Below are 15,621 nucleotides of genomic sequence, written 5' to 3'. Positions count from 1 at the left end.
TCCATGACTCCATTTGTGCCTCCCTTACACCATCTCTCCCACTCACTCTGTCTCTCCCACTCTCTCCCTCTCTCTGTCTCTATCTCTGTCCCTTCATCTGTCTTTCCCTCTCTGTCACTCCTCCTCTCTCCTTCTATCTCTGTCTCTCTCTCTCTCTATCCCTCCATCTTTCCTTCCCTCCCTGTCACTCCATCTCTCTCCTTCTCTCTCTGTCTCTCACTTTGTCCCTCCATCTGCCTTTCCCTCCCTGTCTATCCATCTCACTCCTTCTATCTCTGTCTCTCCATTTGTCTTTCGCTCTCTGTCTCTGCCTCTCTCTCTGTCTCTCTCTCTGTCCCTCCATCTGTCTTTCCTTCTCTGTCTCTCCCTCTCTCTCCTTCTATCTCTGTCTCTCCATTTGTCTTTTGCTCTCTGTCTCTCCCTCTCTCTCCTTCTCTCTCTGCCTCACTCTCTGTCTCTCTCTCCCTGTCCCTCCATCTGTCTTTCACTCTCAGTCATTCCCTCTCTCTCCTTCTATCTCTGTCTCTTTCTCTGTCCCTCCATCTGTCTTTCCCCCCCATCACTCCCTCTCTCTCCTTCGATCTCTGTCTCTGTCTCTCTGTCTGTCCCTCTGTCTGTCTTTCCCTCTCTGTCACTCCCTCACTCTCCTATCTCTGTCTCTCTCTCTATCCCTCCATCTGTCCTTCCCTCCCTGTAACTCCATCTCTCTCCCTGTCTCTCTCTGTCTGTCCCTCCATCTGTCTTTCCCTCTCTGTCTCTCCACACTCTCCTTCTATCTCTGTCTCTCTCACTCTCTGTCTTTCCATCTGTCTTTCCCTCCCTGTCACTCCCTCTCTCTCCTTCCATCGCTGCCTCTCTCTCTCTCTGTCCCTCCAACTGCCTTTCCCTCTCTGTCTCTACCACTCTCTCCTTCTCTCTCTGTCTCTGCCTCTCTCTATCCCTCCATCTGTCCTTCCCTCCCTGTCACTCCATCTCACCTTCTCTGTTTCTCACTCTGTCCCTCCATCTGTCTTCCCCTCTCTGACACTTCCTCTCTCTCCTTCTCTCTCTGTCTCTGCCTCTCTCTATCCCTCCATCTGTCCTTCCCTCCCTGTCACTCCATCTCACCTTCTCTGTCTCTCTCTCTGTCCCTCCATCGGTCTTTCCCTCTCTGTCACTCCCTCTCTTCTCTCTGTCTCTCCCTCTCTCTCCTTCTCTCTCTCTCTGTCCCTCCATCTGTCTTCCCCCACAACCTGTCACTCCATCTCACTCCTTCTATCTCTGTCACTCCCGCTCTCTCTCTCTCTCTCTCTCTCTGTCCCTCCATCTGTCTTTCCTTCTCTGTCTCTCCCTCTCTCTCCTTCTATCTCTGCCTCTCCATCTGTCTTTCCCTCTCTGTCTCTCCCTCTCTCTCCTTCTCTCTCTGCCTCTCTCTCCCACTCTCTCTGTCTCTCCATCTTTCTTTCCTTCTCTGTCAGTCCCACTCTCTCCGACTATCTCTCTCTCTCTCTCTCTGTCTTTCCCTCTCTGTCACTCCTCCTCTCTCCTTCTATCTCTGTCTCTCTCTCTATCCCTCCATCTTTCCTTCCCTCCCTGTCACTACATCTCTCTCCTTCTCTCTCTGTCTCTCTCTCTGTCCCTCCATCTTTCTTTCCTTCTCTGTCAGTCCCACTCTCTCCAACTATCTCTCTCTCTCTCTCTGTCTTTCCCTCTCTGTCTCTCCGTCTCACCCCTTCCCTCTCTGTCTCTCCCTCTCTCTGCCTCTCTCTCTGTCTCTCTCTCTGTATCCCTCCATCTGTCCTTCAATCCCTGTAACTCCATCTCTCTCACTGTCTCTCTCTCTGTCCCTCCATCTGTCTTTCCTTCTCTGTCTCTCCCTCTCTCTCCTTCTCTCTCTGTCTCTGCCTCTCTCTATTCCTCCATCTGTCCTTCCCTCCCTGTCACTTCATCTCTCTCCTTCTCTCTGTTTCTCACTCTGTCCCTCCATCTGTCCTTCCCTCCCTGTAACTCCATCTCTCTCCCTGTGTCTCTCTGTCTGTCCCTCCATCTGTCTTTCCCTCTCTGTCTCGCAACACTCTCCTTCTATCTCTGTCTCTCTCGCTCTCTGTCTTTCCATCTGTCTTTCCCGTCCTGTCACTCCCTCTCTCTCCTTCCATCGCTGCCTCTCTCCTCTCTGTCTATCCAACTGCCTTTCCCTCTCTGTCTCTCCCACTCTCTCCTTCTCTCTCTGTCTCTGCCACTCTCTCTGTCTTTCTCTCTCTGTCCCTCCATCGGTCTTTCCCTCTCTGTCACTCCCTCACTCCATCTCTCTGTCTCTCCCTCTCTCTCCTTCTCTCTCTCTCTCTGCCCCTCCATCTGTCTTCCCCCCCGCCCCTGTCACTCCCTCTCTCTCCGTCCCTCTCTCTCTATCCCTCCATCTGTCTTCCCCTCTCTGACACTCCCTCTCTCTCCTTCTCTCTCTGTCTCTACCACTCTCTCTGTCTCTCTCTCTGTCCCTCCATCTGTCTTTCCCTCTCTGTTACTCCCTCTCTCCTTCTCTCTGTCTCTCCCTCTCTCTCCTTCTCTCTCTCTGTGTCCCTCCATCTGTCTTTCCCGCTCTGTCTCTCCCTCTCTCTCCTTCTATCTCTGTGTCTCTCTCTGTCCCTCCATCTGTCTTTCCCCCCCCCCCCCAGTCACTCCCTCGCTCTCCTTCTATCTCTGTCTCTGTCTCTCCATCTGTCCCTCTGTCTGTCTTTCCCTCTCTGTCACTCCCTCAGTCTCCTATCTCTGTCTCTCTCTCTCTATCCCTCCATCTGTCCTTCAATCCCTGTAACTCCATCTCTCTCTCTGTCTCTCCATCTGTCCCTCCATCTGTCTTTCCTTCTCTGTCACTCCACACTCTCCTTCTATCTCTGTCTCTCTTACTCTCTGTCTTTCCATCTGTCTTTCCCTCCCTGTCACTCCCTCTCTCTCTTTCCATCGCTGCCTCTCTCTCTCTCCAACTGCCTTTCCCTCACTGTCTCTCCCACTCTCTCCTTCTCTCTCTGTCTCTGCCTCTCTCTATTCCTGCATCTGTCCTCCCTCTCTGTCACTCCCTCACTCATTCTCTCTGTCATTCCCTCTCTCTCCTTCTCTCTCTCTCTGTCCCTCCATCTGTCTTCCCCCCCTGTCACTCACTCTCGCTCCTTCTATCTCTGTCTCTGCCACTCTCTCTGCCACTCTCTCTGTCCCTCCGTCTGTCTCTCCCTCTCTCTCCAAATATCTCTGTCTCTGCCACTCTCTGTCTCTCTGTCTGTCCCTCCATCTGTCTTTCCCTGTCTGTCTCGCCACACTCTCCTTCTATCTCTTTCTCTCTCGCTCTCTGTCCCTCCATCTGTCTTTCCCTCCCTGTCACTCCATCTCTCTCCTCCTCTCTCCGTCTCTCACTTTGTCCCTCCATCTGTCTTTCCCTCTCTGTCTCTCTCTCTCTCTCCTTCTCTCTCTCTCTGTCTCTCTCTCTGTCTCTCTCTCTGTCTCTCCATCTGTCTTTCCCTCTCTTGCACTCCCTCCCTCTCCTTCTATCTCTGTCTCTCTCTTTGTCCCTCCATCTATCTATCCCTCTCTGTCACCCTCTCTCTCCTTCTCTCTCTCTCTGTCCCTCCATCTGTCTTTCCCTCCCTGTCAATCCCTCTCTCTCCTTACATCTCTGCCTCTCTCTCTTTGTCTCTTCATCTGTCTTTCCGTCCCTGACACTCCCTCTCTCTCTTTCTATCTCTGTCTCTGCCACTCTCTCTGTCTCTCTCTCTGTCCCTCCATCTGTCTTTCCCTCTCTGGCTCTCCATCTCTCTCCTTCTTTCTCTGTCTCTGCCTCTCTCTCTGTCTCTCTCTCTGTCCCTCCATCTGTCTTTACCTCTCTGTCTCTCCCACTCTCTCCTTCTCTTTCTCTCTCTGCCTCTCTCTCTGTCTCTCTCTCTGTCCCTCCATCTGTCTTTCCCTCCCTGTCACTCTATCTCTCTCCTTCTCTCTGTCTCTCACTCTGTCCCTCCATCTGTCTTTCCCTCCCTGTCACTCCCTCTCTCTCTTTCTCTCTCTCTCTGTCCCTCCATCTGTCTTTCCCTCCCTGACACTCCCTCTCACTCCTTCTCTCTCTGTCTCTCTCTCTGCTATCACTGACACTAGGAGAGCGACAGAGGGAGGGAGGGTTAGATATGACGGCATAGAGAGGGCTGCAGTGAGGGACAAACGTGGAGAGAGAGAGAGATTGTTGAGGTGGATGAAGAGGATAATGTAAGATATATTAACTTGATTTAATCCTTCACTGCTGTGTCCACAAACATATAAGAGATAGGTATGGAGAGAAAACGAACATCGGGAGAGGGAGGAATGCAGATGAAGTTGGGGCCCAGACGGACACTTTTGATGATCCAGAAAGAATAGCCTCCATTATAAATATTCAGCAAGCTATTCCACTGTGGGAACCATCACACCCTCATGATATTGTTTGTGGAAATTTCATGCTTGCTTATTGGTCAATTTTTAAACCTGTGATTGATAGATTCTTGTTAACCAAATGTATTAAGAGATAAGGGGCAAAGGTAGGATATATGGTGCAAGTTTGATCACAGATCAGCCCTGATCTCATTGAATGCCGGGACGGAGGTGTGGGGTTAAATTACATCCTCCTCTTCCAATATCCCCTGTTAAATATCCTTCTTTCTCTCTCAGTCACCCTGTCAGTCTATGTCTCTCTGTTTCTCTCTTTCTGTCTCTCTCTCTGTCTCTATCGGACAGTGTAGAGTGAGATTCACTCTGTATCCACCCCATGATGTTCCTGTCCTGGGACTGTTGGATGGGACAGTGTAGAAGGAGCATTACTCTGTATCTAATCCATGCTGTACCTGTCTGGGGAATGTTGATGGGAGAGTGGAAACAGAGAGTTCTGGGACCAGGGTCCTCATGGGGAGGACTTAATGGTGCCTCCTAATTGACCAGTTAGCAATATTGGTGCTCCAGGGATGAAAGGGACATTGGCTGAGTGGATACGACATTGGCTGAGAGAGTGGACAATGGTTGTTTCAGACTGGAGGGAGGTATACAGTGGAGGTTTATATTAGGATCACTGATCTTTTTGATATATACTAATGACTTGGACTTGTGTTTACAGGGCATAACTTCAATGTTTGCCAATGTTTGTGTCATCTGCAATGTAATAAACAGGGAAGGGACTAGTAGCAGACTTCAGGAGGATAGAGGCAGTCTGGTGAAATGGAACACACAAGAACAAATGAATTAGGAGCAGGAGTAGGCCATTCGGCCCCTCGAGCCTGCTCTGCCATTCAATGGCTGATCTGATTGTGAACTCAACTCCACTTTCCTGTCTGTGTCCCATAACCCTTGACTCCCTAATTGATCAAAAATCTATCTAACTCAGCCTTGAATATATTCAATGATCCAGCCTCCACTGCTCTCTGGGGAAGAGAATTCCACAGACTAACCACCCTCTGAGAGAAAAACATTTCTCCTCATCTCAGTCTTAAATGGGAGAGCCCTCATTTTAAACTGTGTCCCCTCGTTCTAGACTCCCCGACAAGGGGAAACATCCTCTCAGCATCCACCCTGTCCAGTCCCCTCGGGACCTGAGATGTTTCAATAAGATCACCTCTCATTCTTCTAAACTCCAGTGGGTATCGACCCAACCTGTTCAACCTTTCCTCATAAGATAACCCCTTCATCCCAGGAATCAGCCCAGTGAACCTTCTCTGAACTACTTCGAATGCAATTATATAATTTCTTCAGTCAGGAGACCAAAAGTGTCCACAATCCTGCAGACGTCGTCTAACTTATGCCCTGTACAGCTGGAACAACACTTCCCTACTTTGATATTCTATTCACCTTGCAATAAACAACAACATTCCATTTGCCTTCCTAATCACTCGCTGTAGCTACACGGTAACATTTTGTGATTCATGTACCAGGACACCCAGATCCCTCTGTACCGTACAGTTCTGCAGTCTCTCTCCATTTCAATAATATACTGATTTTTATTCTTCCTGCTAAAGTGGACAAGCTCACATTTTCCCACATTGTACTCCATCTGACAATGTTTTGCTCACTCACTTAAACTATGGAAATCTCTTTGTGCACTTTATGTCCTCTTGACAGCTGGTGAAATGGTCAGACACAGGGCAGGTTAACTTCAATGCTGAGAAATGTAAAATGATGCATTTTGGAAGGAAGGCTGAGGAGAAGCGATATAAACTAAATGGTACAATGTTAAAATGGGTGCAGGGACAGAGAGATCTGGGATTTCATTTGTGTCACTTTTTACATCTAAAAGATTCAATTTGGGGCTTGCAATCTCTATATTGAATTTAGCTTTATCCTGAAAAGTGTTAGCAAACGTGTTGGGAAATGTGTCAAAAGCTGTTTCCATTCAGACATTCCTGCATTGTGGAAGTGTGAGCTGTCTTTGCAGAGACAGGAAATAGAGTTGTTTGAATGGACCTGCAGGTTTTAGTTGATGCAATAAGGTGAGAATTTGAATTGTGTCCCTTCCAGATACACAGAATTGAAGGTATTTACAGAACACCACATGAAGTAGTTTACCAATGTCTGACAAACTTCAAAGACTTCAAACACATGGAAGAAGAGGAGAAGGGAACAATATACAAAACCTCAGTCATTCAGACAACAGCAGTAGGAAAATGAAAAACAACCATTTACCACAACTCCCTGTTTTCTGTCCTTTCGCCAATTTTTGATCCAAGCTGACACTGGCCCTCCTATCCCATGAGCCTCAGTTTTGTTAACCAGAATTTTATGTGCTACTTTGTCAAACGCTTTCTTCAAATCCATATAAAATCCATTGCATTCCCTTCATCAACCTTCTCTGTTACTTCATCAAATTCTTGCTGGCTTTCCCTAATGAACTCAAACCTCTCCAAGTGCCTGTTGATTTTTTTCTCTTTCAATGATTTCTCCAATTGTCCTTTTGAAAGCTACTATTGAATCTGTCTCCACCACGATCAGACATTGCATTTCAAATCTGAAGCACTTGTGTGGAAAAAAAATCCTTTTCCTCATGTCGCCAATGTTTGTTTTTGCCGATCACCTTCAATCTGTGCTCTCTGGTTATCAATCCTTCAGCCATTGGAAACACTTTCTCTTTATTTCCTCCATCTAAAGCTTCCATGATTTGATACACCTCGATCAAATCTCCTTTTAATCTTCTCTGCTCTAAGGAGAACAAGCCCAGTTTCTCCAGTCTATCAGTGTAACTGTAATAATCTCATCCAGGAACCGTTCCAGTAAATCTCTTCTGTACATTCACCAAAGCCTCCATGTCTTTCCTAAAGTGTGGTTCCAGAATTGGACACAATACTGCAGCTGAGGACAAACTATTATTTTATAAATGTTTAGCATCACTTCCTGACTTTTACACTCTATACCTGTTTATAAAGCTCAGGATCCCATCGGCTTTATTAACCCATCAACAAAGGGGGAAATTCTACCAGAACAATTGATCAGTTCCCTTAGACATGAATCCGTGAGTCGTTCCGAGGCTGGTGGGAGGGTTTAGAGAGAACCCCAAACTGCTCATTTTTTGAAGCAGAAAACCATCAATGCATTGGCAGGGATATTAATAAAGCCCTTCGGAAGACAGGAGGAGGCCATTCGTCCCCTCGAGACTGTCCTGCCCATTCATTCAGGTCATGGCTGATTTGCTCCTTATCCACATTGAGCTGTCTTGGCTCCGAAAACATTAATACCCTTTCTGAACAAATCTCTACCGACAATCAGGAATTAATGTCACTGCCTGTTAATACTGAGGAATTCCTTCCCTAAACCTCTCCGTCTCTCTATCTCTCATTCCGGCTTAAAGACGTTCCTTAAAACTAACCTCTTTGACCAAACATTTGGTCATCACACTTAATCTCAACTTCTGTGGGTTTGGTGTCAGATTTTGTTTTGTAATGCACCCTGTGCAACGTCTTTGGGACTTTTTATTCCTCACCTTCTCCTTCACTCCGTCTCTCTCTCTCTCTCTCTCCCCCTTCCCCCCCCCCCCCATCTCCCCCTCTCGCTCTCTCTTCATCCCCCCACCCCTCTCTCTCTTTTTCTCCCCTCACCCCCTCTTTCCCTCTCTCTCTCTTTATACCCCCTGCCCCTCTCTCTCTCTCTCTCTTTCTCCCCCTCACTCCCTGTCTCTCTCTCTATCTCTTTGAAAAATTCAGCGATGGGATAATGCTTTGAATGCCAAGGGGAGGTGGTTGGATTCTCTCATGTTGCAGATGGTCATTGCCTGGCACTTGTGTGACGTGAATGTTACTTGCCACTGCTCGGCCCAAGCCTGAATGTTGTCTGGGTCTTGGTGTATGTGGCTCTGGATTACTTCATTATCTGAGGCAAAATACTGTGGATGCTGGAAATCTGGAAAGCATCGAGCTGAATCACTAACTCTGTTTCTCTCAGGAGCAGACAGTAGTGAATCCTTCCCTTTGACCCGTTGTATACTGAACATGCTCTGCTTCTTCACAGCCTGATACAGGACTGTACACGGCCGATTAATGTAGCCCATCAAACACTCCGAGAACAGGTTCAGCACAGCTAAGGAACAGAGTACAGTTCCTTCAACATTCTCTCTCTGTCTCTCCCTCCTGCTATCTCTGACACTAGGAGAGAGACAGAGGGAGAGAGGGTTAGATATGAAGGCAGAGAGAGGGCTGTAGAGAGGGACAACGTTGGAGAGAGAGAGATTGTTGGTGTGGATGAAAAGGATAATGTAAGATATTTAAATTTGATGTAATCCTTCATTGCTGTCTGCACAAACATATAAGAGATAGATATGGAGAGAAAAAACATCGGGCAGGGAGAAACGTAGATGAAGTTGGGGTCCAGGTGGACACTTTTGATGATCCAGGATGAATAGTCTCCATTTTAAACATCCAATAAGCTATTCCACTGTAGGAGCCATCACACCGTCATGATATTGGTTGTGGAAATTTCATGCTGGCTTATTGGTTAATTTTTAAATCTGTGATTGATAGATTCTTGTTAACCAAAGGTATTAAGAGATAAGGGGCAAAGGCAGGATATATGGTGTAAGTTACATCACAGATCAGCCCTGATCTCATTGGATGCCGGAACAGAGTTGTGGGGTTGAATTGCATCTTCCTCTTCCAATATCCCCTGTGAAGTATCCTTCTTTCTCTTTTAGTCACCCTGTCAGTCTATGTTTCTGGGAGATTTCTTGTATCTTCCTCAGTGAAGACAGACACAAAGTCATCATTTATCTTCACTGCCATTTCTCTATTCCCCATTATAAATTCTCCTGACTCTGCCTGTAATGGACCCACATTTGTCTCAGCCAAACCATTCCTTTTTATGTCCCTATTGAAACTTTTACAGTCCGTTTTGATGTTTTTATGTCTGGGGGATTCTGGGACTAGTGAGCATAGTCTGAGAATGAGAGGCAGTCCTTTCAGGAGTGAAGTTCGGAAACACGTCTACAGACTAAAGGTGGTGTTAGTTTGGAACTGTCTTCTGTAAATAACCATTGATGCAAAATCAATTGTTCATTTTTAAATCTAAGATTGGCCATCCCGAATGTCTTTTGGAAATTGAAATATTCTTCTGTCACTCTCTGTCCCTTGGGCAGTCCGTTTGTGTGTGTGTCTGTGCATGTCGGTCTGTGTGTGTGTCTGTGTGTCTGTGGAAGTCGGTCTGTGTGTGTGTGTCTATGTGTGTGTGTGTGTGGTTCTGTGTGTGTGTTTCTCTGTGTGTTTCTCTGTGTGTGGGTGTGTGTGTGTCTGTCTGTGTCTATGCCTGTTTCTCTCTCCTCTCTCAGTACCTCAGTAAAACTCCACATACATCAATTTGCTATTTTAATTTGGCTGCTTTTGGTGATACCACAACTGCAGAGGGTGCACTTCCTTCTGCAGGCTGGTAGGAAACCCATATCCCACTTTTTAACGGCATATTCTGTCTGCTTTGTATACTAAATTGATTAATCCCTAATAATTGATCAAATCTGACATTGATTACTGTTTGAAAGTCTCCAGGTTTACTTTCCTCCCAGGGCTGATTAAAAGTTCGAGTTTCCCTCAGTGTTTTGGAAATATCAAACCCTGATCCCACACCCAGTAAAGTATTTTACATGATGGGACGCTGCAAATGTTGTTATACTCAATGCGCACGGTCCCTTCATGTTGTAATAAGATGCTATAATCTCTATTCAGATAACTCTCATGACACAGGGGTAAAATTTCACTGGGTCAACATTCTGACCAAACACTAAAACATTACAGAAAGCGAGGCTCACAAATTCAACACAAGTTTCCTTTTCTGTGTCTCGCTGGTCTGTTCTGATTTTCTGTTGGGTGACATCAGCCTAGATTTTGTGTTCAGACCTGAACCCACAAACGTATAACTCAGAGGCAGGATTATTACCCACTGAGCTACAGCTGCCTCCAATGTTCCCAGAAAATTTAGTTGTTGTGCACGGCAAGTTTTTTTTTGTCCCACGTGCAGTCCCTTTAAATTTTTAAGAATCTTCGAAGACGTGTGTTATTTATCACGGAACAGGACCTGCGTGGTACCTTCCAGGCTGCTGCACACAGCTTTGCAGGAACACTGACCGACACTCTCCATCCCAATCTCTTCCTCACTGGTAATCTCTCCCCATTGCTATCCTTCCCTCTCCCTGTTCTTCCCTCTCTATATCTACCCCTGTCTTTATCACTGTTACTCTCTCCATCTGGATGGAGGAGGAGAAAGAGAGGCATATATAGAGGCAGCTTTACTCAGTATCTAACCCCACACTGTACCTGTCCTGCCAGTGTTTTATAGAACAGAGAGGACAGAGATTTGCTCTGTCGATAACTCCATTCTGTACTTGGCTTGGCAGCATTTGAAGGGACAGTTTGGACGGAGCTTTACTCTGTATCCCTGGAATTTTGAAGCGTAAGGGGTGTTAAGTTTAGTTTAGTTTAGAGATTCAGCACTGAAACAGGCCCTTTGGCCCACCGAGTCTGTGCCGACCATCAACCACCCATTAATACTAATCCTACACTAATTCCATATTCCTACCACATCCCCACCTGTCCCCATATTTCCCTACCACCCACCTATACTAGGGGCAATTGCTAATGGCCAATTTACCGATCAACCTGCAAGTCTTTGGCATGTGGGAGGAAACCGGAGCACCTGGTGGAAACCCACGCAGACACAGGCAGAACTTGCAAACTCCACACAGGCAGTACCCAGAATTGAACCCGGGTCGCTGGAGCTGTGAGGCTGCGGTGCTAACCACTGTGCCACTGTGCTGGGTGAATTGATCAAAGTTTACAAGACAATACTGGAAACTGATGGGGTAGATAGAGAGAAACTCTTCTCACTGGTTGGAGGAGTCTCGGACGAGGGGCACAGTCGAAAAATCGAACATTAGTCAAAGACCCTTTCAAGGGTGAAATTTATTAACACTTCTACACACAAAGGATGGTGGAATTTTGGAATTGTCTTCCACAAATGACCCCTCCCTATCTCTGCAATCTCCTCCAGCTCCACAATCCACCAATATCTGCCATCCTCTAATTCTGGCCTCTTGAACATCCCCAATTTGAATCGTTCCACCATTGGTGGCCGTGCCTTCAAGCTGCCAAGGCCCTAACTCTGGAATTCCTTTCCTAAACCTCTCCATCTCACTAACTCTCTTTCCTCTTTGAGGATTCTCCCTCAAACCAACCTCTGACCAAGTTTTTGGTCATCTGGTTTTATATCTCCTGAAGTGACTCGGTGTCAAATTTTTATTTTCTTGATTCATTTGTTGGATGTGTGTGTTAGTGGCCAGGACAGCATTTATTGCCCATTCATAATTGCCCTTGAGAAGGTGGTGTTGAGCCTCCTTCTTGAACCGCTGCAGTCCATGTGGGGTAGGTACACCCACAGTGCTGTTAGGAAGGGAGATCCAGGATTTTGACCCAGTCACAGTGAAGGAGCAGCGATATAGTTCCAAGTCAGGATGGTGAGTGACTTCAGGGAAACTTGAAGATGGTGGTGTTCCCATACGTGTTTCCTGTTTGTTTGCTCTCTCTCCCCCTCCTTCTTTCTAGACCTCCCTGTCCTCCTGTCCCTCTCTGTCATGGGAACCTAAGAACAGAAGGAAGTGGGTGCAGGAACAGAGAGACCTGGGGATGTCTATGCACAAATTGAAGGTGGCAGAGCTAGTTGAGAAAGTGGTTAAAAAGCATATGGGATCCTCGGCTTTGTAAATGGAGGCTGAGAGTATAAAAGCAAGGAGTTTATGATGAAGCTTTATAAAACACTGCTTCATCCTCAACTAGTATTGTGTCCAATTCTGGACACCGTACTTTCGGAAGGATGTGGGGGCTTTAGAGAGGATGCAGAAAAGATTCACGAGCAAGGTTCCAGGGATGAGGGACTTCAGTTACGTGGATAGATTGGAGAAACTGGTGTTGTTCTCCGTAGAGAAGAGAAACTTGAGATAAGATTTGACAGAGGTGTTCAAAATCATGAGGGGTCCTGACAGAGTAGATGTAGGAGTAGGAATGCAGTACATAGGACATTCCAGACCCATTTCTGTTCAGTGTTTACTTAAACAAGTGAATTGACCATTTAATATTTTTAACTTACTTAACCCTTGTGTTCCCACAAAGATCAAGCTAGTAAATTCAACAGTGGTCACGTTGACTTCATCCCATCGTGTCTTATGTACATTCTGACAGGATAGCAGGTATAACTGTAGTCATAAAATTCAGCTGAAAATTGATCATTTACATTGTTATTTCAGTCCATATTTACAGTACACACGGTACCTTACTGTTGTAATCAAGTCATATAGTGTCTATTCATCCCACTGGGGCAAAATGTCACTGGCTCAACATTCTCACCAAATACTAAAGCATTCCACAATGCAAGACTCACAAATTCAACACAAGTTTCCTTTTCTGAGTCTCGCTGGTCTGTTCTGATTCTCTGAGGGATTACTGATGCTTATCCTCCACATGAGCAATCGTCCTAATCCCGTGTGCCTGTCCTGCTCCCAAACCCGGCATCCACTTACATTAAGGCAAGTGATACAGGAGCGTCTCAGTGACTGAGGCAGGTGAGTCTTGAGGCTGAGCCGGGCACAGTGAGTGACCCGGGTTAATCGGACACTCCAGGGAATGTTTAAACGAAGCTTTACTCTCTATCTAACCTGTGCTGTACCTTCTCTGAGAGTGTTTGATGGGGCAGTGCAGACGAGGAGAGTTATTCCTTACCCATTTTAAATATAGAGAAGTGAATATCCAAGAGATTGTTTTAAGTGTGATGAGGGTTTCTGCCTCGACCATCCTTTAGAGTCATAGAGAGATGCAGCACTTATACAGGCCCTTCGGCCCACCCAGTCTGTGCCGGCCATCAACCACCCATTTTATACTAATCCTTTCAGGCAGTGAGTTCCAGACACCCACCAGCCACTGGGTGAAGAAACTATTGATGTGTTTCGTTCTGTTAAGTTTGATGTCAATGTTTCCCCAGGATGTTGACGCTGGGTGATTCAGTGATGGGATAATGCTTTGAATGTCAAGGGGAGGTGGTTGGATTCTCTCTTGTTGCAGATGGTCATTGCCTGGCACTTGTGTGACGTGAATGTTACTTGCCACTGGTCGGCCCAAACCTGAATGTTGTCTGGGTCTTGGTGCATGTGGCTATGGATTGCTTTATTATCTGAGGCAAAATACTGTGGATGCTGGAAATCTGGAAAGCATCGAGCTGAATCACTAACTCTGTTTTTCTCTCCACAGATGCTGCCTGACCTGCTCAGTATTTAAAGCACTTTCTGCTGGGATCTCAGCTGAAGATGGTTGGGCTGAGGACACTACCCTGATAAACTCCTGCAATGAAGGCCTGGGACTGAGAAGATTGACTTCCAACAACCAAAACCATCTTCCTTTGTGCTCGGTATGATTCCAACCAGTGGAGAGATTTCCCCCGATTCCCACTGACTTCAGTTTTACTCGGGCTCCTCGATGTCACACTCGGTCAAACACTGCCTTAATGTTAAGGTCAGTCTCTCTTCCCAGTAGCAGACAGGAGTGAATCGTTCCCTTTGACCCGTTGTACACTGAACAAGCTGTGCTTCTTCACAGCCTGATACAGGACTGTACACGGCCGATTAATGTAGCCCATCAAACACTCCCAGAGCAGCTTCAGCACAGCTTAGGAACAGAGTACAGTTCCTTCAACATTCTCTCTCTGTCTCTCCCTCCTGCTATCTCTGACACTAGGAGAGAGACAGAGGGAGAGAGGGTTAGATATGAAGGCAGAGAGAGGGCTGTAGAGAGGGACAAAGATGGAGAGAGAGAGATTGTTGAGGTGGATGAAAAGGATAATGTAAGATATATTAATTTGATGTTATCCTTCACTGCTGTGGACACAAACATATAAGAGATAGATATGGAGAGAAAAAAACATCGGGAGAGTGGGAAATGCAGACAATGTTGGGGCCCAGGCGGATAATGTTGATGATCCAGAAGGAACAGTCTCCATTTTAAACATCCAGCAAGCTGTTCCACTGTGGGAGCCATCACACCCTCATGATATTTGATGTGCAAATTTCATGCTGACTTATTGGTTAATTTTTAAATCTGTGATTGATAGATTCTTGTTAACCAAAGGTATTAAGAGATAAGGGGCAAAGGCAGGATATATGGTGTAAGTTACATCACAGATCAGCCAAGATCTCATTTGATGCCGGAACAGGGCTGTGGGGTTGAATTGCATCCTCCTCTTCCAATATCCCCTGTTAAATATCCTTCTTTCTCTTTTAGTCACCCTGTCAGTCTATGTCTCTCTGTTTCTCTCTCTCTCTCTCTCTCTGTCTGTCTCTATCGGACAGTGTCGAGTGAGATTCACTCTGTATCCACCCCATGATGTTCCTGCCCTGGGAGTGTGTGATGGGACAGTGTAGAGGGAAATTTACTCTGTGTCAAACCCAACATTGTGCTTAGCTTGGGAATATTTAATAGGACAGTGTAGCTGGAGATTTACTCTGTATCCCTGGAATTTTGAAGGCTCAGGTGTGATTTGATGATTGTTTTCAAGATAATAAGGGAAACTGATGGGGTAGACAGAGAGTAACAATTCCCACTGGCTGCAGAGTCTAGAACATGGGGGCATAGTCTAAAAATATAAACCTAGTCTAAAAACCTTTCAGGAGTGAAATGAAGAAACACTTCAACACACCAGGTGTGGTATCAGTTTGGAACTCTCTTCCACAATCAGCAATTGATGCTGAGACACTTGTTAATTTTTAAATCTGAGTTTGACAGATTTTTGTTAACTAAAGGTATTAAGGGGCAAAGATAGGTACATTGAGTTAGATCACACATCAGCCATGAGCTCATTGAATGACAGAACAGGGTTGAGGGGCCAAATGGCCTCCTCCTCTTCCTCTGTCCTACGCCCAATATCCTGCGATCACGCTCTGTGTCTTGGTCTCTGTCTCCCTCTTTGTCTCTCTTTCTGTCTGTCTGTCTGTCTCTCTCTCTCTCCTCTCATCTGTGGAAATCCACACCCATCAGTCAGCCATTTTAGGTTCATTTTCAGTGGCCATTTTATGTTACCACAACACTGGGACATTTATCGCTGTCTATCCCAAACCATCTCTCTTTGTCGTCTATT

The sequence above is a fragment of the Heterodontus francisci genome, unplaced genomic scaffold (genome assembly GCF_036365525.1).
Source record: "Heterodontus francisci isolate sHetFra1 unplaced genomic scaffold, sHetFra1.hap1 HAP1_SCAFFOLD_136, whole genome shotgun sequence".
Taxonomy (NCBI): Eukaryota; Metazoa; Chordata; class Chondrichthyes; order Heterodontiformes; family Heterodontidae; genus Heterodontus; species Heterodontus francisci.
The sequence above is the reverse complement of the archived record's forward strand: the minus strand, read 5'-3'. Positions refer to the sequence as shown.